The 25,184-nt window shown below is 41.4% G+C and overlaps 2 long non-coding RNA genes and 1 pseudogene across 4 annotated transcripts in view; 1 reads left to right on the top strand and 2 right to left on the bottom strand.

The window, feature by feature from the left end:
• Positions 1-2,686: 2,686 nt before the first annotated feature.
• Positions 2,687-25,184, top strand: part of LOC118521537 (uncharacterized) — a 32,768-nt gene continuing 10,270 nt past the window's right edge. Inside the window, exons 1-4 of one of the 3 annotated variants that reach the window (XR_013443398.1) lie at positions 2,687-3,157; positions 10,419-10,483; positions 21,690-21,867; positions 22,534-22,728. This is a non-coding gene — a long non-coding RNA (uncharacterized LOC118521537). The remainder of the gene's footprint in view (positions 3,158-10,418; positions 10,484-21,689; positions 21,868-22,533; positions 22,729-25,184) is intronic. The other 2 variants (XR_013443397.1, XR_013443399.1) reach the window with 2 other exon arrangements.
• On the bottom strand, positions 5,961-6,873 carry LOC144379863 (large ribosomal subunit protein uL11 pseudogene; annotated as a pseudogene).
• The window catches only part of LOC144379896 (uncharacterized), a 29,777-nt gene continuing 22,881 nt past the window's right edge, over positions 18,289-25,184 (bottom strand). Inside the window, exons 10-11 of the long non-coding RNA XR_013443396.1 lie at positions 19,496-19,551; positions 18,289-18,924 (exon numbers count right to left, since the gene is read on the bottom strand). This is a non-coding gene — a long non-coding RNA (uncharacterized LOC144379896). The remainder of the gene's footprint in view (positions 18,925-19,495; positions 19,552-25,184) is intronic.

Genomic DNA, 25,184 nt, shown 5'->3' with positions numbered 1-25,184 from the left:
AAAATCCACACCCAGAAATCTCTTTGAAATAAGCCCTTTTTTACCGTGGACTTACACTGAGTTGTCCAAAAGACAACATACTTATGCTTCTAAGAAGCTCTTTGGTTTGAATAGCTTTCTGAGGCACCACACTTAGACTTTTCTCAGTTCTTAACAAATAATTCTATAATTTCTTTTTTTAATTTAAAAGCTTTATTAAGATTTAACTCACAGTCCATATAATTCACCCATTTAAAAGGAACAATTTGATGGGTTTTAGTATATTCACAGAGTTGTGTAACCATCATCACAGTCAATTTTGAATATTTTCATCACCTCTCAAACAAATTACCCCCCCCCAGAATTATTAGCAATCACTGCCTATTTTCCCCAGATTCTCAGCCCTAGGTAACCACTAATCTACTTTCTGTCTCTATAGATTTGCCTACTCTGGACATTTTATATAGATGAAGCCATACAATGTGTGGTCTTTTATGACTGTATTCTTTCATTTACTATAATATTTGCAAGATCCGTCCATATTGTAGCATGTATCAATATTTTATCCCTTTTTACAATGACAATATTCCATTGTATGGCTATTCCTCATTTTATTTATCCATTCATCATTTGGTAGACATTTGGGTTGTTGCCACTTTTTGGCTACTATGAATAGGAGAGCTATGAACATTCATGTACAAGTTTTTGTGTGGACATAAGTCTTCATTTATCTTAGGTATATGCCTAAGAGTGGAATTGCTGGGTTATATGGTAACTCTGTTTTCAGCCTTTTGAGGTACTGCCAGACTGTTTTCCAAGGCATTTTTGTACCATTTTACATTCCCAACAGCAATGTATGAGGGTACCAATTGCTCCACATCCTTGCCACTACTTGTTACTACCTCTTTTGGTTATAGCCATTCTGGAGGGGGTGTGAAGTGGTACCTCAGGGTAGTTTTGTGCATTTCCCTGATGGCTAATGATATTGAGCATCTTTTCATACAACTTCATCTTCATAGCATTTTTCCTGACTGTGCCCTAGATTTAATCTTTGCCTGTAAACCATTTCCTGATTTCAGCATCATTTGCCATCTGGAGAGCCTGGGAATTTTCAGACGCAGCAATACCTCACTCCTTTTTGTTTAATGGTGAATTTCTCCCCTCTCCTATGTTCCTATGAGCAGCAAGAAGCCAGGAAGCACCTTCAACACTCTGTCGGGAAATTTCCTTAGCTAGATCACCCAGTTTGTTAGGTACCTTTTCTGCTTTCCATGTTACTACAGGTGACTGCATTGCTAAACTTTCTGCCACTATGCAGCAAGGACTCCCATCTCTCCAATGTCCAACATTTTCCTCCATTTCCTTTAAGCTCTCATCCAAAGTATCCTTTTAAAAAATATTTATTTATTTAAGTAATTTCTACCCCCAACATGGGGCTCGAACTCACGACCCCAAGATCAAGAGTCACACGATCTTCTGACTGAGCCCCCCAGGCACCCCATCATCTGAAGTATCCTTCAAGGCCATCAGACTTCTTCTAAATAGATCCTTCAAAGGCAATTATACTTTCATTACCACTCTTCTCAAAGTCCTTTTAGCTTCTGCTCTTTGCTGGTTCCAAAACTTCTCCCACAATCCAGTTTTTGAGGCCATAGCATCCTATTTCTAAACACTGGATTTAGTTATCTGCTTTAATTATATATACTACTTTTACCTGTACTTGTTATCTATTGCTGTACAACAAATTACCCCTGAATTGGTGACTTAAAACAATAAACTTATATTCTTGTACCTCACGTCTGGCTATTCTTGGCTTGCTCTGGCTCGAGATCTTTTATAAGTTTGCAGTTAAAATGTCATGAGGGCTGGGGGGTCCACTTTCAAGATCAATCCTTCTGTGGGTGGCAGTTGCTGCTGGCTGTAGGCAGGTGGCCCAAGTTTCCTCCCATGTGGAACTCTCCAGATTGCTCAAGTATACTTAAGATGTGGTGTTGGCTTCCCCGAGAGTGAGTGATCCAAGACAGCAAGGCTGAAGCTTCAATCAATGTCTTTCGTGACCTAGCTTCACAATTCACACACCAGTATATCCCCAACATTATTTCTGTTACACAAGTCATCCGTACTCAGTTTGGAAGTATTACACAAAGATGTCCCTACCAGGAGACGAGCTTTACAGCGGCCATTCTGGAGGCCAGCAACCACAGCAGGGTTGTGCTGGTGCTGGCTGGGTACAGCTTGGGGCCAAAGCTGAACCTGGGATTCAAGTCAAGAAGGGTGAAATTGTTCGAGCACTGTGTCAAGGCTGGACCAGACCCTCCTTCCCCTCTCGTGAGGAGGGACCAGCATCAGGATCACTGGGCCTGAGAGCGGGGCTGAGGATTTCCCTACCCCTTCCCCTGCCCTCCTTGCGACCTCAGGTTAGGGGCAGCAGGGGCAGGAAGCCTGGTAAAACGCACCACCACTAGTATTCTTAGGGCAGGAGGTGCATGAGCCTTTTCTGCAAAGGTGGATATGGACCGGGACCCACCCGAATCCACCTGGAGACGTGGACGAACTGACAGAATCATTCCACGTTCCTGGGCACCATCTTCTGGACATCCCTGCAATTAGACACACACGCAGTAGTCCAGCCTGACACTGGAACTACACTTCCCAGAAAGCTGTGCTACAAGCTCCTCTTGGTCGGTGGTCAGAGCATCTGGGAAATGGAGTCCGCTGTCTGCGCAGCGCAAAGCCTCCCGGGAGTTGTAGTTCGCGCTAAGTCCGCGCAGGCGCACCTTCCCACGGCTGTTTTTGGGCTGCTCTTTTGTGGCTGTCGCTGGGCTCTTTTGGGAGGGCGGTCAGCCCCGGGACCTGTCTTGGAGGCCGGGCTCCGCGCCCTCTAGTTCACAGCAGCTGAGCCCGAAGCCGGCCTGAGTGTGTGGGGCCCGAGTGATGGGGCGTGGGCGCCGCCTGGGGTGTGGGGCGCTTGCTGAGCCTGCCTGACCCCGACCTTGAGGGGGGGCGCAGGAGGCTCCGCGTGCGTGATTGTGCAGCCGGGACTGCGTGTGCGACCCCCCGGGGCTCCCCTGCAGGCTGTCGCTGAGCCCCAGGAGGCTGCAGAGCTGCCCACGCCTCCGGGGAATGCTGCCGAGTGGCGGCGCCATGGAGACCCCTGCCTGGAAGCCCCAGGAGACAGGTACAGCGTCACTCTCTGTCTGTGGATTTGTATTGGAAGAGACTGAAGGTGAATTTTCCTGCTGTGAAATTCTATACGGAAAACCCAGAAATGAGAGCTGTATGAACGTTGATGAATCTTACCTACCCAAAGTTAAGCAAAAGAGTAACACACAAGACGATTTCGTTTATACCAAGGTCAAACACTGGCAAAATAGAAACTGTTGTTTATGGGTGCAAGGTTGTGGTAAAACTGTAAAGTTAAGCAGGAAGGTATTACTGTAAAAGCCAGAAGCGTGTTTAGCTGGGGAGTGTAGGGAGGTGAGGGAGAGAGATGATAAGAGAAATAGAGAAGGCAGGGGCTGTTTCGGGGACACCATTAGTATTTATTTCATGACCTGTGTCAAGAATTCCATGGATGTTCTCTATACAACTGTCCGGTCCAGTGTAAGGTTCTTGCACGCACTGTATGTGTGTTTCACAATCAAAATCTTTTAAAGATAACCACACACCCATTAGGATGGCTATTATAAATCAAAAACAAAAACAAAAAACCCAAAAAATAACACGTTAGTGTGGATGTGGAGAAATTGGGACCTTTACACTGTTGGTGAGAATGTAAAATGGTGCAGCCACTGTGGAAAACAGTATGGAAGTTCAACTTTTCTTAAAAAAATTAAAACTAGAACCACCATATAATCTCTGGGTATGTATCCGAAAGAACTGAAATCAGGATCTGAAAGAGATACTTGCACACCAGGTTTATAGCAGCACCAGTCACAATAGCAAGAGGTGGAAGCAACCCGTGCGTCCAGCCACAAATGAACGGCCAAGCAAACCGGTATATCCATACAAGGCACGATGGTGTTCAGCCTTAAAAAAGGAAGTTTTGGCACATGGTACGACATGGATGAAGCTCCAAGACATTATGCTAACTGAAATAAGCCCCATCTCAACAAATAGTGTATGAGTCCACTTATATAAAGTCCTTAGAGTAGTCAAATTCATAGTGGAATGGTGGTTGTCAGGGGCCGGGGGAGGGTGTGCGGAAAGCTGTTGTTAAACGGGTGCAGAGTTTCAGTTTTGCGAGATGAAAAGTTCTGGAGATTGGTTGCACAGCAATGTGAATATACTTAACACTACTGAACTGTACTTAGAAATGGTTAAAATGGTGAATTTTTCTGTTACGCGTATCTTTACCACGATTTTTAAAAATTTAAAAAACATTAGTAAAATAATGATTAAGGTGTTAGTGCGAACAAAAGTTGAAAAGACCCTGGGAGCCCACAGAACACTGGGTCGCCTGGGCCTTTTCATGCCCTGATGGGTCTCCTTTCTTGAGTTGGGGTTCTGACAGGCTCCCCTGGTCCAGGAAGGGCATCTCTGAGAAGCCTGCTCCTAACACCCCTGCCTGGGGTTTCTCTTCCTTCTGCCTGGGGTGCTTGAGTCAGGAGCTCAGAGTCAGAAGTTCTTCCAGGTATTTGGAGCAGTGGTCCAAAACGTGGATAACAGGAGACCATCTAGCTATGCATCCGTCCCCTGAGCACTTGTGTGGGGCCCTGTGTTGGGGGGCCTGCCCTCAGGGCCGTGGTCCTGAGTGACCAATGGGAGAAGCGGCTGGGGCTGGGCCTGGCATACAGTAGGCCCACAGGCAGAGGGAATAGCCTGTGCATATCCAAAGACAGTGACAGTGTCTGGGCAACTACATAGGCCATGAGGAGGGTCTCATGAGTCATGCTGAGACTATCTCTGCTTTATTGTAAAGAATCATCCAGTACAAGTAATGCACACGTGCTGGGGAAGTGTTGGAAAATCCAAACAAGCACGATAAATATTAACCCCCGAGTCCCAGACAGAGCTCGTCTTACCTTTTTGGCAAACATTCCCGTGGGCTTTCCCAGTCTGATTATGCTAATTATCTCAGTAATTACGTAATGTAATACTTTGAGATTGGTAAGTCCAGTGGCATATTCATTCACATAGGATCAATACTAAGCAAGGATCGAAAATGATCTCAGATGTAAGGTTGATAGTTACCAATTTGAAAGTATGATCTCTCCCTGTTAATAAAACCCTCTTGTCCCACTTTCCAGCAACCACCCTGTTCCTCTTTTTTGCCTTTATACCAGAACTCCAAAAAGTTGTTTCTGTCTGCTGTCCCTAACTGCTCTCCTCCAGGTCCGTCTTGAACCCACCCTAAGCAGGCTTACACCCCTACAGTGGTACCCCAACTGTTCGTGTCAAGTTCTCCAGTGAATGCTGTGTTGCTTCATCTGCAGCACTGTCTTCTCTGGGCGGGGGGACAGCGCCCCTCCTGGCTCTCCTGCTGCCTCTCCAGGAACTCCGCAGTCTCCACTGCTGGGTCCTCATCTCCCCCTAAGATGAGAGACCTCTCTCCCCAAGACTAGAGGGCCTCAGGGCTGGATCTTCAGAAGCCTCCCCTCTTCTCTAGCTGCCCTCACTTTGGAGAAACGTCATCCAGCCTTGTGGCTTTCACTGCCACCCATGGGCTGCTGATGCCCACATTTGTATCTCCCGCTTAGATGTCTGTTCTGAGCTCCGGGCTCACTACCTGACTGCCCACTCGGCGTTTCCATTTGGATAGCTAATGCCCTGGGACTTAACATGTCTAAAAGGACTCCTGCGCTGTGCACAGACCTCCCCCTCCCCCTGCACTCTTTCCCATCTTAGCAGTTGATCGTTCCTTTCTTCCAGTTGGCTCAGTCCAAAAATCGTGGAGTACTTCTTGACTCTGCCTTGTTTCTCACATCCCACATTTGATTCCTTTAGAAACCCTGTCAAACTCTTTCTTTTTTTTTTTTTGGTTGTCAAATGATCCTTTATTGAAACATTTTCCTTCGTAGTTAGCTAGCGGGGCGTTCCACCGCACCACTGTTGATGTCATCTGTGATGTCATGAGGGTGGCGGCCGTCAACACTGCAGCCCACAGACTGGGCAGTCCCCAGGATTTCTTTAATGGTTCCAGAGAGTTCTCTGGCTATAGATCGGTGTCACATCCGTCGGGCAATATTGCCAATATCATCAAAAGTGATATTTCCACTGTGCTTAATGTTTTTCTGCTTCTTTCTGTCTCTTGGTGGTTCCTTGAGGGCTTTGATAACCAGGGCAGAGGCAGAAGGTACCACTTCAATCTGGGCCTGTCTGTTCTGAATGGTCGGTTTCACTGTAATCCTTAGATCCTTCCAATCACCGGTTGCCTTGGCGATGTCATCACCAACCTTTTTTGGAGACAGACCCAGCGGGCCGATCTTCAGGGCCAGGGCAGACGTGGCACCGACTTCGCCACCAGTGCACCTCAGGTACACGACTTTGATCTCGTTGGGGTCGAGCTTAGGCGGCACGGCGGAGGTGGCTGGTGTCGGATGAACCCGGATTTGGGACGACCGAAGAAAGTTCCACCTTTGCCACCCCGAGCCAAAAGCCAAAAGCAAACTTTCTTCACAAGGTATCCAGACTCTGTCCCTTCTCAGCTTCTCCCCTGCCCGATACCATCTCTCCCTGGATTGTTGGAATAGCCCCTCCCTGGTCTCCCTGCTTCTACTGGTTCTGCTCTAGCAGCAGGATGATCCTGTTCCAGAATGAGCCTCACCATGGCCTGTGAGGTCCTGTGCCATCTGGTCTCCGGTTCTGAGTTCCAGCCTCATCTGGGGTCGCTCCCTCCCTCCCTCTGCTCCGGCCACACCCGCCTCTCTGCTGTATCTGGAACTCACTAGGCATGCTTCCACATGATAGTCCCTCTGCCGGGAACACTTTTCTCCCAGATACCCATGTACCCAAGTGGTTTGTCTCGTCACTTTTTTTTTTTTTAAGATTTATTTATTTTAGAAAGAAAGCATGAATGGGGGGAGAGGGAGAGAGAGAATCTCAAGCAGACTCTAGAGCCCATGACCCTGAGATCATGACCTGAGCCGAAACCAAGAGTTGGATGCTTAACCGACTTGAGCCACCCAGGTGCCCATGAAGCTAGTTTCTTTTTAATCAACTTAATGCCATATAACTTAGATACAATAAAATGGGATGTGATGGAATGTGGTGTATAAATCTGTGTACCTACCATCCCAATTAAGACAGGGAACATTTGTAACATCCCAAGAAGTTCCTTTATGCCTCTCTGTAGTCAATTCCTAGTGTTCCTCACTTCAAGCAACCACTGGGCTGATGTCTATCATCATAGAACTTGCTTTAGAACTTCACGGATTGTGTGTCAACTATACTTCAATTAAAAAGAAAAAAATAAAAAAAGAGGGGCACCTGGGTGGTTCAGTCGGTTAACCAGCTGCCTTTGGCTTAGGTCATGACCCCAGGGTCCTGGGATCGAGCCCCACATCGGGCTCCCTGCTCAGCAGGAAGCCTGCTTCTCCCTCTCCCTCTGCCTGCCACTCCCCCTGCTTGTGCTCGCTCGCTGTCTGTCAAATAAATAATAAAATCTTAAAAAAAAGAAAGAAAACAAAATTCATGAAATTCAACCATATTATATGTACCATTTTTCATCTGGCTTTTTAAAAATTTTCATTGAACTAAATGTCTCCGAGATTCTTCCATATCATGTGTGTATTAGCAGTTTATACATTTTTATTGCTGTGTTACTCCTTGTGTGAACATACCACTGTTTGTATATTCGTTCACCTGCCAGTGGGCATTTGAGTAACTTCTAGTTTTTAGCTTTTATGAGTAAAGCTGCTGTGGTCATTTGCATACAAGCCTTTCTGTGGACATATATTTTATTTCTCTTGGGCAAACAGCTAGTAGTGGAACGGCTGGTGGCTCATATGACAGGTATATATTTAACTTTGTAAAAAAACTCTGAAACTTCCAAAGTGGCTGATCCATTTTACATTCCGACTAACAATGTGCAAGAGTTGTGTTTGCTCCAGATCTTTGCCAACACTTGGTATTGTCAGTCTTTTTAATCTTAGCCCTTCTAATGGCATGGTGCTGACTCACGATGTCTTTCATTTGGATTTTCCCAATGGCTATGATGGTGAGCATATTTTCATATGCTTTTCATCATTTTTATATCTCATTTTGTGAAGGCCTAAGTCCCTTGCCCATTTTTTCCTGGGTTGGTTGATCTCTTGTTTTTGAGCTCTAAGAACTCTTTCTATATTCTGGATGTAAGACCTTATCATGTATGTGCTATATGTGTATATGCTCATGTTACCCTGTATGTGTTCTGTACTGCTGTGTTTGTATGTCTATATGTATTACGTCTGCATTACCACATATCGAGGGCTTGCTGTCTGTGGCTTGCTGTCTCAAGGATCCCCAGGGCCACCGTCAGGCTTGATGTTCCACTAGAAGGGCTCTCACAGGACTCAGAAGTTACTGCCTCATGGTTAGTGCCTATTACACCAAAAGAATGCGCAGTAAAATCAGCACAAGGAAAGGTGCATGGGGCAAAGTCTAGAAGAAACCATGCACAACCTTCCACGTGTCCCCTCCCAGTGGAGTGGCAAGGCAGGTACCTAATTTCCCGGGCAGTAGTGTGTGACGTGCAAAGTGTCACCAACCATGGAAGCTTACCCAAGTCTAGGTGTCCAGTGTTTTTTTTATTGGAGGTCAGCCATGTAGGCATATGGTGCTGCATGGCTGACCTCAGTTACTAAAGCTCCAGACCCCCAGATGGGAAGTAGGTGTTCACCATGAATCACACTGTTAGTGTAAGCTATCTGGACAATCTGGCACAGGGTGGCTCCAGGCCTCAGGCTTGCAAAAGCACTCTTCTCATCCAACAGAACATTCTAGGAGCTCAGTGCCCAGGAGCTATCCAGGGGCCAGTTCTGGAAATATGCCTTTCTTGGGAATGTGCAGGGCACGAGCAAACCAGGCATGTAGAGTTAACCCTTTCCTGCATGGTTGCCTCTACTTTCCTAAGGATGTCTTTTATAGAGCAGACATTTTTTAATTTTGGCGAAGTCCAATTTATCAACTTTTATAGTTAGTGATTTTTGTGTCCTAGTTAAGAATTCTTTGCCTACCACAAGGTCACAGTGATTTCCTCCAATAATTTCTTCTGGATACGTTATATTTTTAGCTTTTCTCTTTACATCTACAGTATAATTCAAATTAATTTCTTGTATATAGTGAGGTAGAGGGCAAGAGTAGTTTTTTCCCCTGACAGTTGTATCAGTAAATATCCAACCAGGAGACAGAAACTGCACAGTGAGATGAACAGGGAAAATGTAGTATAAAGAATTTTAACTATGGCCTGGGATTGGAGTATTAAGGTTAGTAAGAAATCAGGAGACTCTCACATCCTATGACCTTGCTTAGTTTATTCATTTTTAAAGGTGTGTTGTGGCTTTCTTAGGTTTTTCTATGGAGAAAATCATGTTGACTGCAAATACAGTTTTACTTCTTCCCTTTTACTATTTATGCTTTTTATTTAGTTTTTCATGTTTTATTTCACTGACTAGGACCTCAAGTACAATGTAAAATAGAAATGGTGAGAACAGACATCCTTGCCTAGTTCCCAATATCAGGGTTAAAACATTGAATGTGTCATTATTTATTATGATGTGAGTTGTAGGTACTTTTTGTGGATGCCATTTATCAACTGAATAAGTTCATTACTGGTGTGCTGAGCATTTTAATCATGAAGTAGTGTAGAATTTTATCTAATGATTTTCTGCATCTATTAAGATATGATTTTCCCCTTCATTCTCTTAATATGATCTTAATGTGATTAATTACATAAAATTCCTAATCTTAAACCAACATTTTTTGTCTGGGATAAACTCCACTGGAAGATATACACACACCTGCACACTTATATATACATATGCTTTTGATTTGCTGATATGTGGTGAGGATTTTTGTATCTGTGTTCCTGGTGTTGGTCTTTAATTGTCTTGTAATGATTTCTCAAGTTTGAATAGCAAGGTTGTGTTGGCCTCATGAAATGAGTTAGGAAGCATTCCCTTCTTTTCAGTTTTCTGATGGAGTTTGTGTATTTTGCCTTTAAGTGTTCGATAGCATTCATTCATCATTGAAAGCCATCGGGGCCTGGAATTTTCTTTATGGGAGGAGCTGGTCCCGAGAGAGAAGGGATCTATGCTGTCAATGCCTCAGATGTCAGAAAAGACCAGAAAGTCAAGGAAAAAGCCCCACTCTTTCTTCACGGTATAGAGCCCCAGGGGCACAAGTGGTCGTGTCCTTTATGCCCCTGTTGGGGTGCCGGGGGAGAGGTGAGCGGTCCTCTCTGGACAGTTCTGAGCCCACAGGAGCAGGCACTCATGTGTCCTCTCTCTCTCTCTCTGCAGCTTTTCCTGGAAAAGAGGACATGGCCAAGGCACAGGTGACGCTGAGGACTTTGCTTTCTGTGCAGGTGGGAGTCAGGGAGGGTGTGTTTATTCTTTCTGACCTTTGCATGTTTATTTATTGGGGTCATAATGTTTATTTAAAGCCCACTTCTGTGAATTTTTTAAGTGATTAAATTTTTAAGTAATACATGCACATAATTGAGAATTCAAACATACGAAAGGGTGAACAGAGAAGTGCAAGTCTTCTACTTCTGCCCCCAGCCCCTCAGTTGTCCTCTGCAGACAACCTCCTGTGTATTCTTTTAGGGATAATTTATACATATGCAACCGTCTGAATTTGTATCCTTCACCCATTTCTTTTTCACCCAAGTGGTAGAATGCTACACACACAGGTTATCACTTTGCTTTTTTCTATTGTGGCAAGATATGTATAACATAAAATTTGCCATTTTAACCATTTTTTAGCATACACTCCATTGTGAATTACATTCACAGTATTGTACACTTGTCACCAATTATCACCACCCACTTACCATCAAGCCAAACAGAAACTATATAAACTAAGAAATAGGGGCACCTGGGTGGCTCAGTCTGTTAAGTGTCCAGCTCTTGGTTTTGGCTCAGGTCATGATCTCAGGGTCAGGGGATCGAGCCCTGCATTGGGCTCCGCGTTTAGCATGGAGTCTGCTTGAGATTCTTTCGCTCTCCCTCTCCCTCTGCCCCTCCCCCTGCTCACTCTATATAAATAAATAAATAAATAAATAAATAAATAAATAAATAAATAAATAAAATCTTTTAAAAAATAAACTAAGAGATAATTCCTCACTCTTAACATATAATATATGTTGTAGCATGTATCAGAATTTAACTCCTTTTTATGGTGGGATAATATTTCATTGTATGCATATCCCCCATTTGTTTATCCAGTCATCTGTTAATGGACACTTGGACTGTTTCCACTTGTTAGCTATTGTGAATAATGGTGTTGTGAACATTGGTGTACAGGTATCTATCTGAATCCCCGTTTTCCATTCTTTGAGGCATATACCTAAGAGTGGAATTGTTGGGGTATATGGTAGTGCCGTGTTTAACTTTTTGAGGAAATCACCAAACTTTTCTACAGCAACTGTACCATTATACATTCCCACCAGCTGTGCATAAATGTGTCAGTTCCTCCATGTCTCACCAACACTTGGTATTTTCCGTTGCTTTTATTACAACCATCCTGGTAGATGTGCAGTAAAATTTCATTATGGTTTTGATGTGTATTTCCCTAATAACAAATGATGTTGAGCATCTTTTCATGTATTTATTGGCTATATGTTTACATGTACATATACATATATATATTCTTTGGAGAAATGTCTATTTAAGTCTTTTGTCCGTTTCTATTTTTATTTAAAGACTTTATTTGAGAGAGAGAGAGAGAGAGAGAGAGAGCATGAGCAGGGGGAGGGGCAGAGGGAGAGAGAGAATCCCAAGCAAACTCCACGCTGAGGACCCTGAGATCATGACCTGAGTCGAAATCAAGAGTCAGATGCTTAACCAGCTGAGCCACTCAGGTGCTCCTGTCCATTTTTATGTTGTTTTTTTGTTTTTTGGTTTTTGGTTTTTGGTGGTTGTTAATTTGTATGTGTTCTTTATATATTGTGGATATTAAGCACTTACTAGATATATGATTTGCAAATATTTTCTCCCATTCTGTGGATTGCCATTTTGCTCTCCTGATAGTATCCTTTGATGCACAAAACTTTCAAGTTTTGGTGAAGTCCAATTTATTTATTTTTTTAAATTTTATTTCCTGTGCTTCTGATGTTATATTTAAGGAACCATTTGTCAGATCCACAGTATGAAGATTTGCCTTTATGTTTTTTCTGAATTTTATCATTTTCACTCTTAAATTTATGTCTTTCATTTGCTTTATGTTAATATTTGTGTATGGTGTGAGGTAAGGGTCTATATTCATTCTTTTGCACATGGATATCCAGTTTATCCTGCACTGCCTATTGCCCCATTGAATAGTCTTGGCACCTTTCTCAAAAATCAATTGGCCATAAAGGTGAGAGTTTATTTCTGGGCTCTCAGTGCCATTCCATTGGTCTACATGTCTGTCCTTATGCCAGTACCACACTGTTTTGATCCCTATAGTTGTGCAGTACTTTTCTAAATCAGGAAGTGTGAGTCCTCCAACTTTGTTTTTCTTTTTCAAGGTTGTTTTAGCTATTCTGGTTTCCTTGAAATTCTGTATGAATTTTAGGATAGGTTTTTCCATTTTTGCAAAAACACCATGGGGATTTTGATAGGGATTGCATTGAATCTTATATTGCTTTGGGTAATATAGACATCTTAGTGATATTAAATCTTCCAGTCCATGAGAACAGGATGTCTTTCCATTTCTTTTGGTCTTCTTTAATTTCTTTCAACAGTGCTTTGTAGTTTTCAGTGTACAAGTCTTACATCTCCTTGGTTAAATTTATTCCTAAGTATTTTATTCCTTGATGCTATTGTAAATGGAATCATATTCTTAATTTCTTTTTGGTATTTTTCATTAGTGGTATGTTGAAATACAACCAATTTTTCTTTTTTAGAAAGTTAACTTATTTCGGGGCACCTAGATAGCTCAGTCGGTTAAGCAGCCAACTCTTGATTTCGGCTCAGGTCATGATCTCAGGGTCTTGGAATTGAGCCCAGCATCAAGCTCCAGGCTCAGCCGGGAGTCTGCTTGAGGATTCTCTCCCTCTCCCTCTGTCCCTCCCCACCCCCACCCACACTCACATGCATGTACGTGTGCTCTCTCTCTCTCTCAAATTTTAAAAATTTAAAAAAAGAAAGCTAATTTAAACTAAAACAAAACAAACAAACAAAAAATAGTTCACCCATTTCTCCCACTCCTCACTCCCCCACCTCTGGCAACCACTGACCTATTCTCTGTATCTATGAGCTTGGTGTTGTTTGTTTATTTATTTATTTATTTATTTATTTTCCACATATGCGACAGATAATTTGGTATTTGTCTCTGCCAGACTTATTTCACCTACCGTAATTCCCTCAAGGTCCATCCATTTTGTCACAAATGGCATTGTGTGGGGATGGCTGAGTAATATTCCGTTGTATGTATACACCACACCTTTATCCATTCACCTATTAATGGACACTTGTATTGCTTACATATCTTGGCTACTGTAAATAATGCTGCAGTGGACACAGGGGTATGGATATCTTTTTGAGCTAGTGTTTTTGTTTTCTTTGTATAACTACCCAGAAGTGGGATCGCTGGATCCTATGGTGGTTCTCCTTTTAAGTTTCTGAGGACCCTCCATACTGTTTTCCACAGAGGCTGCACCAATTTACATTCCCACCAACAGTGTGTGAGGGTTTCCCTTTTCTCTACATCCTCGCCCACACTCGTTATTTCTAGTCTTTCTGATAATAGCCATTCTAACAGGTGTGAGGTGATATCTCCTTGTGGTTTTGATTTGCATTTCCCTGATGATTAATGATGTAGAGCATCTTTTCATGTGTCTGTTGGCCATCTGTATGTTTTTGGAAAAATGTCTACTCAGATCATCTACCCATGTTTTAATCTGATTGTTTGGTTTTTTTACTATTGAATTATAGAAGTTCTTTACATAGTTTGGATATTAGCCCCTTATCAAATATATATTTACAAATATTTTCTCATTCAGTAGGTTGCCTTTTTATTTTCTTGATGGTTTCCTTTGCTATACAGAAGCTCTTTACTTTGATGTAGTCCCATCTGTTTATTTTTGCTTTTGTAGTTTTTGCTTTTGGTGTCAGATTCAAATGTTTTCTTCTAGGAGTTTTAGGGTTTCAGGTGTTAATTCAAGTCTTTAATCCATTTTAAGTTAACTTTTGTGTATGATGTAAGATAGTGGTCCTATTTCATTCTTTTGTGTGTGGCTGTCCAATTTTCCCAGCACCGTTTATTAAAGACTGTCCTTTCCCCCATTGTATTTTCTTGGTTACTCTGTCATAAATTAATTGACCACATATGCATGGGCTTATTTCTGTGCTCTCTATTCTGTTCCACTGATCTTTGTGTCTGTTTTTATGCCGATACCATACTGTTTTAATTACTGTAGCTTTGTAATATAGTTTGAAATCAAGGAATACGATGCCTCCAGCCTGTTCTTTCTCAATATTGCTTTGGCTATTTGGGGTCTTTTATGGTGTCATAGAAATTTTAGGATTGGTCTATTTCTGTGAAAATAGAATTGTCACATTGTAATTTTGATAGGGATTGCATTGAATCTGTATATTGCTTTGGGTAATATGAACATTTTAACAATATTAATTCTTCCAGTCTATGAGCACAAAATATCTTTCCTTTTATTTGTGTCTTCTTTAATTTCTTTCCTTAATGTCTTGTAGTTTTCAATACACACATCTTTCACCTTGTTGGTTAAATGGATTCCTAGATGTTTTATTCTTTTTGATGTAATTGTACATGGGCTTGTTTTCTTAATTTCTCTTTCTGATAGTACATTATTAGTGTATAGAAACACAAGAGATTTTTTTGTGTTGATCATGCATCTTTACGGAATTTGTTTATTAATTCTAACAGTTTTTTTGATGGCATCCTCAGGGTTTTTTATATATAATATCATGTCATTTACAAATAGCAACAGTTTTATTCCTTCTATTCTAATTTGGATGCCTTTTATTTCTTTTTCTTGCCCAGTTATTCTGGCTAGGACTTCCAGTACTGTGTTGAATAAAGTGGCAAGAATGGGCATCCTTCTCTTGTTCCTGATCTTAGAGGAAAGGCTCTCAGCTTTTCACCATTAAGTATGATGTTCCCACTCTACCAATTTGTTGAGAATTTGTATCATGAACAGATGTTGAATTTTGTCACATGCTTTTTCTGCACCTGAAATATAACCAGTTTTTCGGTGTTAATTTTATATCCTAAAACTTTGGTGAGTTTTTTTATGGAATCATTAGGGGTTTCTACATATCAGATCATGTCACCTGCAAATGGTTTACTTCTTCCTTTCCAATTTGGATACATTTTATTTCTTTTTCTTGCCTAATTGCTTTCTCTAGAACTTGTAGTGGTATGTTGAATAGAAATGGCAAGAGTGGCATTCTTGTCTTATTCCTCATCTTGGAGGATAAAGCTTTCAGACTTTTACCATTAAGTATGATGTTAGCTGTTGGTTTTTTTACATATGGCCTTTACCATGTTGAGGAAGTTCCCTTCTATTCCTAGTTGTGTTTTCATCATGAAAGGGTGATAGATTTTGTCACATCCTTTCTCTGAATCAATTAAGATTTCATGTAATTTTCTTCCTTCATTCCATTAATGTGGTGTGTTATGTGGATTGGATTTTTTGTATGTTGAGCCACCCTTACATTCCTGGGATTAATCCCACTTAGTCATGTTGTATAGCCCTTGTAATATCCTGCTAAATTTGATTTTCTAGCGCTTTATTGAGGGTTTTTATATATTTATTCATAAGGGATGTTGATCTGTACCTTTCTTATAGTTTCTTTGTCTGGTTCAGTATCAGGGTAAATCTAGCCTCAAAGATTGAGTTAGGAAGTGTTGCCTTCTATTCAATTTTTGGAAGCACTAGTGTTAATTCTTCTTCAAGTGTTTGGTAGAATTCACCAGTGAGGCCATCTGATCCTGGGCTTTTCTTTGTTGGGAGATTTTTGATTACTGATTCAATTTCCTTACCTGTTATTCAGATTTTTTAATTTTTTCTTGAATGAGTTTTAGTAGTTTGGGTGTTTCTAGAAATTTGTTCGTTCATCTGGGCTCTCCAGTTTGTTGCATACAAGTGACTTCAGCACTATCTATTGAATAATTTGCCCTCCAGTTATTTGTAATATCACCTTTATGATATTAAATTAGTAAATATACAAGAACCAGGTTTGGAGGTTATCTGTTCAGCCAGTTATTTATTTTTAAATGAAAGCAGTTTTTGAACTGAAGCAAAGGTAATTTAATAATTTTAGCTTTGTAAAATTCTTTTGGCTTGATTTTCCTCCCAGATGAATTTTTGTGTCTTTTTTTAGCAAAGTAAAAAATTTCATTTTGCATTTTAGTTAATTTTATCATAAATTTGCAAAGAATGTATGCCATTTTAGTAATCAGTCTTCTTATGTCTCAGTAAAGTTTTATAGTTTTTTCCTGAAAGACATTTTATCCAGGATTTTTATTTGTTCTCAGCTGGAAGATCACTTTTGGATACTCAATCAGTCAATTACTGGAAACTGAAGTCTAGCAAAGTTTTTAATCTTTGCCAATTTAACAGTAAAGGAAAAAAAAGTTACTCCTTTAATTTCCATTTCAAATTTTCATTAGTGTGCTTGAACATCTTTTCATATATTTTTTTCTTTTTTTAAAGATTATTTATTTTAGGGACGCCTGGGTGGCTCAGTCGGTTAAGCATCTGCCTTCGGCTCGGGTCATGATCCCAGGTCCTGGGATCGAGTCCCGCATCGGGCTCCTTGCACAGCGGGGAGCCTGCTTCTCCCTCTGCTTGCTGCTCCCCCTGCTTGTTCTCTCTCTATCTCTGACAAAAAAATAAAGGGAAATCTTTAAGAGAAAGAAAGAAAGGAAGAAAGAAAGAAAGAAAAATAAAATTTATTTTAGAGAGACAGTGTATGAGCAGGGGGAGGGGCAAAGGGAGAGAAAGAGAGAGAATCCTCAAGCAGACTCCCCACTCAGCATGGGGCTCAATTCCAGGACCCTGAGATCATGATGTGAGCTGAAATCAAGAATTATCCACTTAACTGACTGAGCCATCCAGGCACACACATCTTTGCATGTACTTTTTAACCATTTGAATTGCTTCTGTGAATCACTCATATCTTATGTCCATTTTCTCTTATTTGTTTTATTCTTATTGATTTATAAGAACTTTTTACATAGAAGATTATCAATCCTTTGAAAATAATAGATATTGCAAATTCCTTTTCCCAGTTAGTTGGGAAAATTCAAACTTGTTTAGGTTGTACAGAAAATCTGATTTCTTTGTTTTCAAGTGTGCCTCTCGTTTTAGAATGGATCCTGGCCTTGGTGTCAGCCTTCCCCAAGGTTATTCTTTTCAATCCATATAACTATTGTGACTATCATAGCTTTAAAAACTAATATATTTTGTCCTTAAGAATGGTGTGAAGGGGGTGCCTGGGTGGCTCAGTCAGTTAAGTGTCTGACTCTTGATTGCAGCTCAGGTCATGATTTCAGGGTTGTGAGATCGAGCCCCATGTCAGGCTCCAGGCTCAGCATGCTCAGCTTAAGATTCTCTCTCTCCCTCTCCCTCTGCCCCTCCCCCACCCCCACATGCACACACTCTCTCAAGAAAATTAAAAAAAATGGTGTAAGGTGGGTATCTTCTTTTTATTTTTTCCAGGTGATTAGCCAGTTGTCCAGTACCATTTTTGAATGATCCATCTCCTCTTGCTGCCTAAAAAGGCCATGTTTGTGTCTAAATTGGCACCTATTTCCAGGCCATCTAGGCTGCCTGGTTTCATAAATATAATGTTGTTTTAATAATCATAGTTTTGGACCAATGCCTAATTGGGCAAGTTTCCCTCATTTGGCTTCTTTTATTAAAAACAAAAAGCAAACAATAACAAAAAAAAAATCTTGGTTTGTTTCCATTTAAATCTTTTTTTTCACATTTAGTATTTTAGTTTTTTCACATTTTTTCACATTTATTCCTGGTCGCCATTATGAATATTCTCCAGACGAACCTATCATCAAATATTTAGAAAAATATATGTTCAACAAAATATTTTTATTATATTACCCAATTACTGAAAGTTTCTGTTCTTTCATTCCATTTTTTCTTAATGAAAAATCAACACACAAATATACAATGTCCATCTCCCTCTGTGATCTTTCCTGAAGACTTTATTCTTCAAGAACATGGTTAAGGAAGTGACCACTACCTTTAAAAGTGCCTTTCTATTTTAGATACTGAACTTCTGAAAGGAATTATCATGAACATAAAACAGTTTCTTATCATATGTGTCTTACATATTTAACCAGAAGCAAAGAATCAATTTACAGCCAAACCAACTGTCTATGTCTACATTTAAATCTTTAAGTGTAAAACAATGAATCATGGAACACTATATCTAAAACTAATGATGTAATGTATGGGGATTAACATAACAATAAAAAAAATTAAAAAAAAAAAATCTTTAAGTGTAATGGATAAACCACCAAAATTTATTGTCCCACAGTTTGGGAGGCTGATGTCCAATATCAAGGTGCTGGCAGGTTTAGTTTCTTCTGAGTCTCCTCTCCTTGGCTTCTTGCTGTGTTCTTACATGACCTTTCCTCTGTGCACTCATCCTTGGTGTCTCCTCCTCCTCTTATAAGGACACCAGGCATTTCAGATTATGGTCCCATCCTTATGACTTCATTTGACTATAATCACCTCTTTAAAGGCCCTGTCTTTAGTCACATTGAGGTTCAGGGATTTGTTTTAATTTGTTCGGGTTGCTGCAACAGATATTCTGTAGGCTGGGTGGATCATAAACAACAGAAATTTATTTCTCAGTTCTGGAGGCTGAAAAGTCTAAGATCAAAGTGTTGGCAGATTCAGTGTTTGGTGAGAGCCCACTTCCAAGTTCATAGATGGCCATCTTTTTGTTGGGCCCTCACATGGTGGGGAAGGTGAGGCATCTCTCTGGGGTCTCTTTTATAAGGGTACTAATCCTATTCATGAGGGCTTTACCTTCATGACCTAATCACCTCTCAGAGCCCCCCCTCCTCCACTTCCTAGTACAATTACTTTTGAGGTCAGGATTTCAACATGAATTTTGGTAGGGACACAAATCTGATATCATACACATATGATGAAGACCATAGCAGGCTTCTACACATGTTATTTGGAGGGAACACAACTCAGTCCATAACAAGCCTATGAAGCCTAAAATACTCTCTAGCCCTTTACAGAATAAATTTCCTGAACTTGAGGGTATAGATAACCAACTATAATATGTCAACATTCTACATTGTAAACAGATTTCTTAAAAAAAAAGTAAATTAGGGCAACATAATAGTCATAAATTGTACCATACAGAGAACCTACCTGTTTTGTAATTGTTGAATTATTTTGCAAAAATTAGAGAAGGGATCTTTTTTTTTCTGGAAAATAGAAGGCAGAGGTGTTTCTTTGAAGTTAATTCTGTGACTTCTCCAATTCATAATTTTTGTAGCAAACACTGTTCAGATCACTTCCTATTTATCCCATTGGTGAGGGTGGGATCCTCCACCCTACGTAATACAAGATAGCTAAATGCATGACACCTGACACTGGCCTGATGACTGACAGAAGTTTATTAGTCACATATGATCCCAGCGCATGGAAGGACAGTGCACACCACACCACACAAACACCCCATGTGGTTGCACTCAGGAGCAGAGCGAACCAGTAGGAGCACTGGGAAGAAGGTTTGTAGTAGTAAGAGAGTGAGGTATTCCCTGTTTTCCACCAGAGAATGTGATTGGCTTGTGTGAATAATTCATGGGCTAGGAGGGTGAGGATGGAACACTGAGCCAGGTGATAGGGAAACTACCTGGATTAGGAGCCTTTCCTATTGGGCAGTGGGCATATTGGAAGAGCAGAGGAAAGGGAATCCACAGTTAGGCGTTGGAAACCCTGTGAGGCTCAAAGATGTTCAGGCAATGGTGAAATTTCAATTTTTACACATAGCATTAGAAACCAGGTCTGTCTGGGGCAGTCTGCAGTCTTCTGCTACCAATCTAATTTGCCTTACTAGGAGCAAACCCTCATGACACCAACTTTCACATAACTTTTTCAACTTTATACTTCTTCCAAATGATCCCAACTTTTCTTGGTCCTTTGCTTTCCTGTTAAAATTTTAGAGCAAGCTTGTCCATTTCTGTCCATAAAAACTGTATTATTTTATCAGATGCATTTTCTGTTTCTATTGAGGATACTTTTTTCTCCTTTACTATGTTAATTAGGCTAATTACATTGATTTTGAAATATTAAACCAACTTTTCATTCCTTGAATAAACTCCACTTAATCGTGATATATTATCCTTTCTAAAGTATTGCTGGATTGGATTTGCTATTTTGACTTCCACTTCTGTGTTCTTGCATTGTTGTTCTGTAATTTTCTTTCCTTGTAATGTCCTTGTCAGGTTTTGGCATTAGGATATTTTAAGCCTCTGAAAATGAACTAGGAAGTGTTCCCTTCTCTTTTATTTTGTAAAACATTTTCTGATATCTGGTATAAGTTCTTCCTTAAATGTTTAGTGGAATTCACCACTTGAGTCTGAAATTTTATTTCTAAGGAAGTTTTAAATTACAGTTTTAGAGGGTTTTTGTTTTTAGTTATAGGGCTATTCATATTTTTTTTTCTTTGTCAGATTTGGCAAATTCCATTTTTCAAGGAATTGTCAATTTTATCTAAGTTCTCAAATTTTTGGCAATTTGTTGCTAAATTTGTTAATACCACTCCCTTATCCTTTTAATGCCAAGAGTATAGGTATCTCTCCTCTTTCACTCTTTCTTTATATTGTGTTTTCTCTCTTTCTGTATCAGTTTTACAGGGGTTTACCAGTTCTAATCATCTTTTCAAATATTCCACTTTGGCTTTGTTGGTTTTCATTATTCATCTGTTTTCTATTTCATTGATTTCTGCTCTTTTTTTTTTTCTTTCTTTGGGTTCTTTGTTGTTGTTGTTGTTATTTTTAGTTACTAGCTTAAATTATGTTTTGTTTGAAGATTTTATTTATTTATTTGAGAGAGCAAGTGCATGTGTGTGTGTATGCCTGTAGGGGGAGGGGCAGAGGGGGAGGGAGAGAGACAAACAGACTCCATGCTGAGCGCAGAGCCCAAGATGGGGCATGACTTGAGCCAACATCAAAAGTCAGACGTTTAACCGACTGAGCCACCCAGGCAATCCTTAAATTGTATTTCATAACCATTTTTTTTTCTTTTCTAATATATGAGTTTCCTCTAAGTACTATTTTAGCAGCATCTCATGAATTTTGAAATGTATTTTTATTATAATTTATTTTAAAACATTTTATTTCCCTTGTGATTTCTTCTTTGCTAGGTGGTTATTTGTGTTAGTTTCTAAGTATTTGGGGATACTTTAGTTATATATTTTGCTTTTGATATCTATTTTAATTCCATGGTGATCTAAGAACAGACTCTGTATGATTTCAATTATTTTGAGATTATTAAACTTGTCTAACAGTAAAGCATTAGTCTATCTTTTTTTTTAAGATTTTATTTATTTATTTGTCAGAGAGAGAAAGTGCACAAGCAGGGGCGAGTGGCAGGCAGAGGGAGAAGCAGGCTTCCCACTGAGCAAGGAGCCCCATGCAGGACTCGATCCCAGGACCCTGGGATCATGACCTGAGCAGAAGGCAGCCGCTTAACCGACTGAGCCACCCAGGCATCCCAAGTATTAAGTCTATCTTGATGTATGTTCCATATTAATTTGAAAGGAATGTGTATCCTGGCATTGTTGGGGATGGTGCTCTATACATGTCAATTAGGTCAAGTTGATTGTTTAATTCTCTGAATTCTTATGTTTTTGGCCCACCTGTTTTATCAGTTACTAAGAGAATTGTTCAAATCTTGAAATGTTTGCAGACTTGTCTATTTCTTCTTTTATGTCAATTTTTATTCAATGTATTTTGAAACTATATCATTAGGTATATCAACATTTAGGATTATGTCTTCAGGAAGAACTCACTTTCTTATCATTATTAAATATCCTTCTTAATATCTGGTAATATTCCTTATCTTTAGGTCTGCTTTGTCTGATATCAGTAGCCACTCCAGCTTTCTTGTGATGATTGTGTTCACAAGATATCTTTTTTTCATCTTTTTCCTTTTTATTTCTCTGTGCCTTTATAATCTTTTATAAATAGCATGTATTTGTATCTTTTTCTTTTTTTAATGCAGTATGACAATCTCTGCCTTTTTTAAAAGATTTTATTTTTAAGTAATCTCTACACTCAACATGGGGCTCAAACCCACAACCCCAAGATCGAGTTGCACACTCCACTGACTGAGCCAGCCAGGCACCTCAATGATCTCTGCCTTTTATTTATTTTATTTTTATTTTTATAATTTTTTTAAAGATTTTATTTGTCAGAGAGAGAGAGAGCACAGCAGGGGAAGCGGCCTGCCTACCGTGGGTTCCTGTCTCCTCTGCCTGCCGCCTGCCTGCCTGGGGCCGCCGCCTACCCACCTGCTGCCTGCCCACCGCCGCTGCTTGCCGCCCCCACTGCCCCCACTGCCGCTGTCACCCTCTGACGTCACTGTCACTGCCGGAGGTAATCACCGAGCTGGCGCTCTGAGAATTGTAGGTGGCGATAGGCGCTGGCGGGGCATGATCCTGGGGCCTCTCTTCTGCGTGTAGGTCCCGGCAGAGCCCGGGAGCCCGGCTGCCACCCACACTGGGGGCCGAGCATCGAGCTGCGGGGCTACTCCGGTAGGTGTGCTGCGTGGGGACACCGGCGGGGGAGGACCCTGGCCAAGAGCCCCTCTTGGGAGCCCACCCGTGATTGACCCCCCCCAGGGTTCCAACAGGGCTGCTGCTATGGCCCCCTGAAGTCACTGGCGCATCCCGGACACCATCACCATGTGCCAGCACTCAGAATTAATGTAGGGGGCGGTAGGCCACGGCTGCCCGTGATCCTGGGGCCTCTGCTGTGCATAAGTCCCCAACGGGAGCCACAGGCACTGCTGGAGGAGCCCCAGGGCTGCCGGGCTACTCCAGTGGGTGGGCGGCGCCGGGACATCAAGGTGCAGGACCCTGGCCCAGAGCACCTCTTGGCAGCCCCTCCACCCCGGGATTGGCCCCGACTGACACCCCCCCACCTTTGCTCCCAAATTCCCAGCCCCCTGGAGCTGAGGCCAGACACCTCCCAGTGCCCTTAACCCATTCCCCCTCACAGTCATTAGTGCCCCTTTTCTGGCCAGATGACTCTTTGAGGCCATTTCCTACAATACTGCCTTCCTGCCTCCAAGCCATTGCCAGCCACTTTGTGGCTCTCTCGGGTCATTACTGCGACTTCCCAGGCTGCTGGAGCCTTCTCTGGTCACATCCCAGCACCTGCCCTACCCCAGGGACACTACCAGCCTCTTCTGGACCTTTCAGACATAAGAGCATGGACCTTGGCAGTGTAGGGCCCAGTCCTCTGGGAAGGAGGGGTAGGGGGTTTCAGGCTGCTGTCCTTGATTCCAGTAGCTTCTGTGTGCCTCCAACCAGGAATCCCATGTGTATGGCCCCATAGAGGGCTCACCTCAAGATATCTAAAGCTGAGAAAAGATAGAGATTTTATGGTCCTCAAAGAGTCAGTGGGGTGCTCTCTAGGTACTTCTCTCTAGGAAAGGAGCTTTAAAAAGCTATTTTATTCCCAGGAAGATGAAAGATGGTGAGCAAGCATTTGAAACCCTGTCTCTGGAACATCAAGCTTGGACGACAACACCATAGAAATACAGTTGTGGAGGGAACAAGGGGTTCTCGCATGGAAAAAAATGAAACCCAGTTTTGTTTTCCTGGAGTGTTTTCCAAACCAGTGTGGGGAGGTACTGGGAGACCAGTTTTAGCTTGCTGGAAGGAGAGTTAACACTATAAGCTGCCTGTGTCTCTGGAGGGAATAATCCAGAGACCAGTTAATTTTGAAAGAGTACAAGAGGTATTAGAGTAAAGGATGCCAGGGTCCCTTGTGACTGTGAAATTCCATGATACTTCATTGTCTATTCTCTTGGATTTGAAAGCCACTTGTTTTGGTTTTTTTTTTTCTTTTTAAGATTTTATTTATTTATTTGACAGAGAAAGACAGCGAGAGAGGGAACACAAGCAGGAGGAGTGGAAGAGGGAGAAGCAGGCTTCCCACCGAGCAGGGAGCCCGATGTGGGGCTCGATCCCAGAACCCTGGGATCATGACCTGAGCCGAAGGCAGACACTTAACGACTGAGCCACCCAGGCGCCCCTGAAAGCCACTTGTTAAATGCCAATTTTGTTGGAGACAGAGGGAAGATGGTGGAGGATTAGGGGACCCTACTTCAACTGGTCCCCTGAATTTAGCTGGACATCTATCAAACCATTCTGAACACCCAAGAAATCAGCCTGAGATGTAAGAATATTTATCTGCATACCTACAAGCAGAAAATAACCAGTGGTCTCAAGGTATGAAGGACTTTGGACTCTGTACATTCCCTCAATCACCCCCCAACAGAATGACTAAGAGGAGGAACCCCCAACAAAGAAAAGAACCAGAGACTATGGTGTCTGCCACAGACCTAATGGATATGGATATAAGCAAGACGTCAGAGATAGACTTCAGAGTAACAATTATGAAGTCGATATCAAGGCTTGAGAAAAATAATAGTGACACTATAGAATCTCTAGGGGCAGAAATGAGATCTAATCTGGCAGAACTTAAAAATGCTATGAATGAAATGCAGTCTAAACTGGATACTCTGACTACCAGGGTAAATGAGGCAGAAGAATGAATTAGTGAGCTAGAAGATAAGATGATAGAAAAGAAGGAAGCTGAGGAGGCCTGGGAAAAACAGCCTAAAACCCAAGAGATCAGACTGAGAGAGATTAATGATGCCATGAAATGTTCCCATCTCAGAATTATTGGGATCCTTGAGTGAGTGGAGAGAGAGGTCTAGAAGATATATTTGACCAGATCGTAGCTGAGAACATCCCTAACCTGGGGAAGGAAACACGCATTCACGTCCAAGAGACAGAGGAGACCCCTCCCAAAATCAATGG

This window comes from Halichoerus grypus, chromosome 13 (genome assembly GCF_964656455.1).
Source record: "Halichoerus grypus chromosome 13, mHalGry1.hap1.1, whole genome shotgun sequence".
Lineage (NCBI taxonomy): Eukaryota > Metazoa > Chordata > Mammalia > Carnivora > Phocidae > Halichoerus > Halichoerus grypus.
Note: the sequence above shows the minus strand (reverse complement) of the source record. Positions and strands in the feature narration are given on the sequence as shown.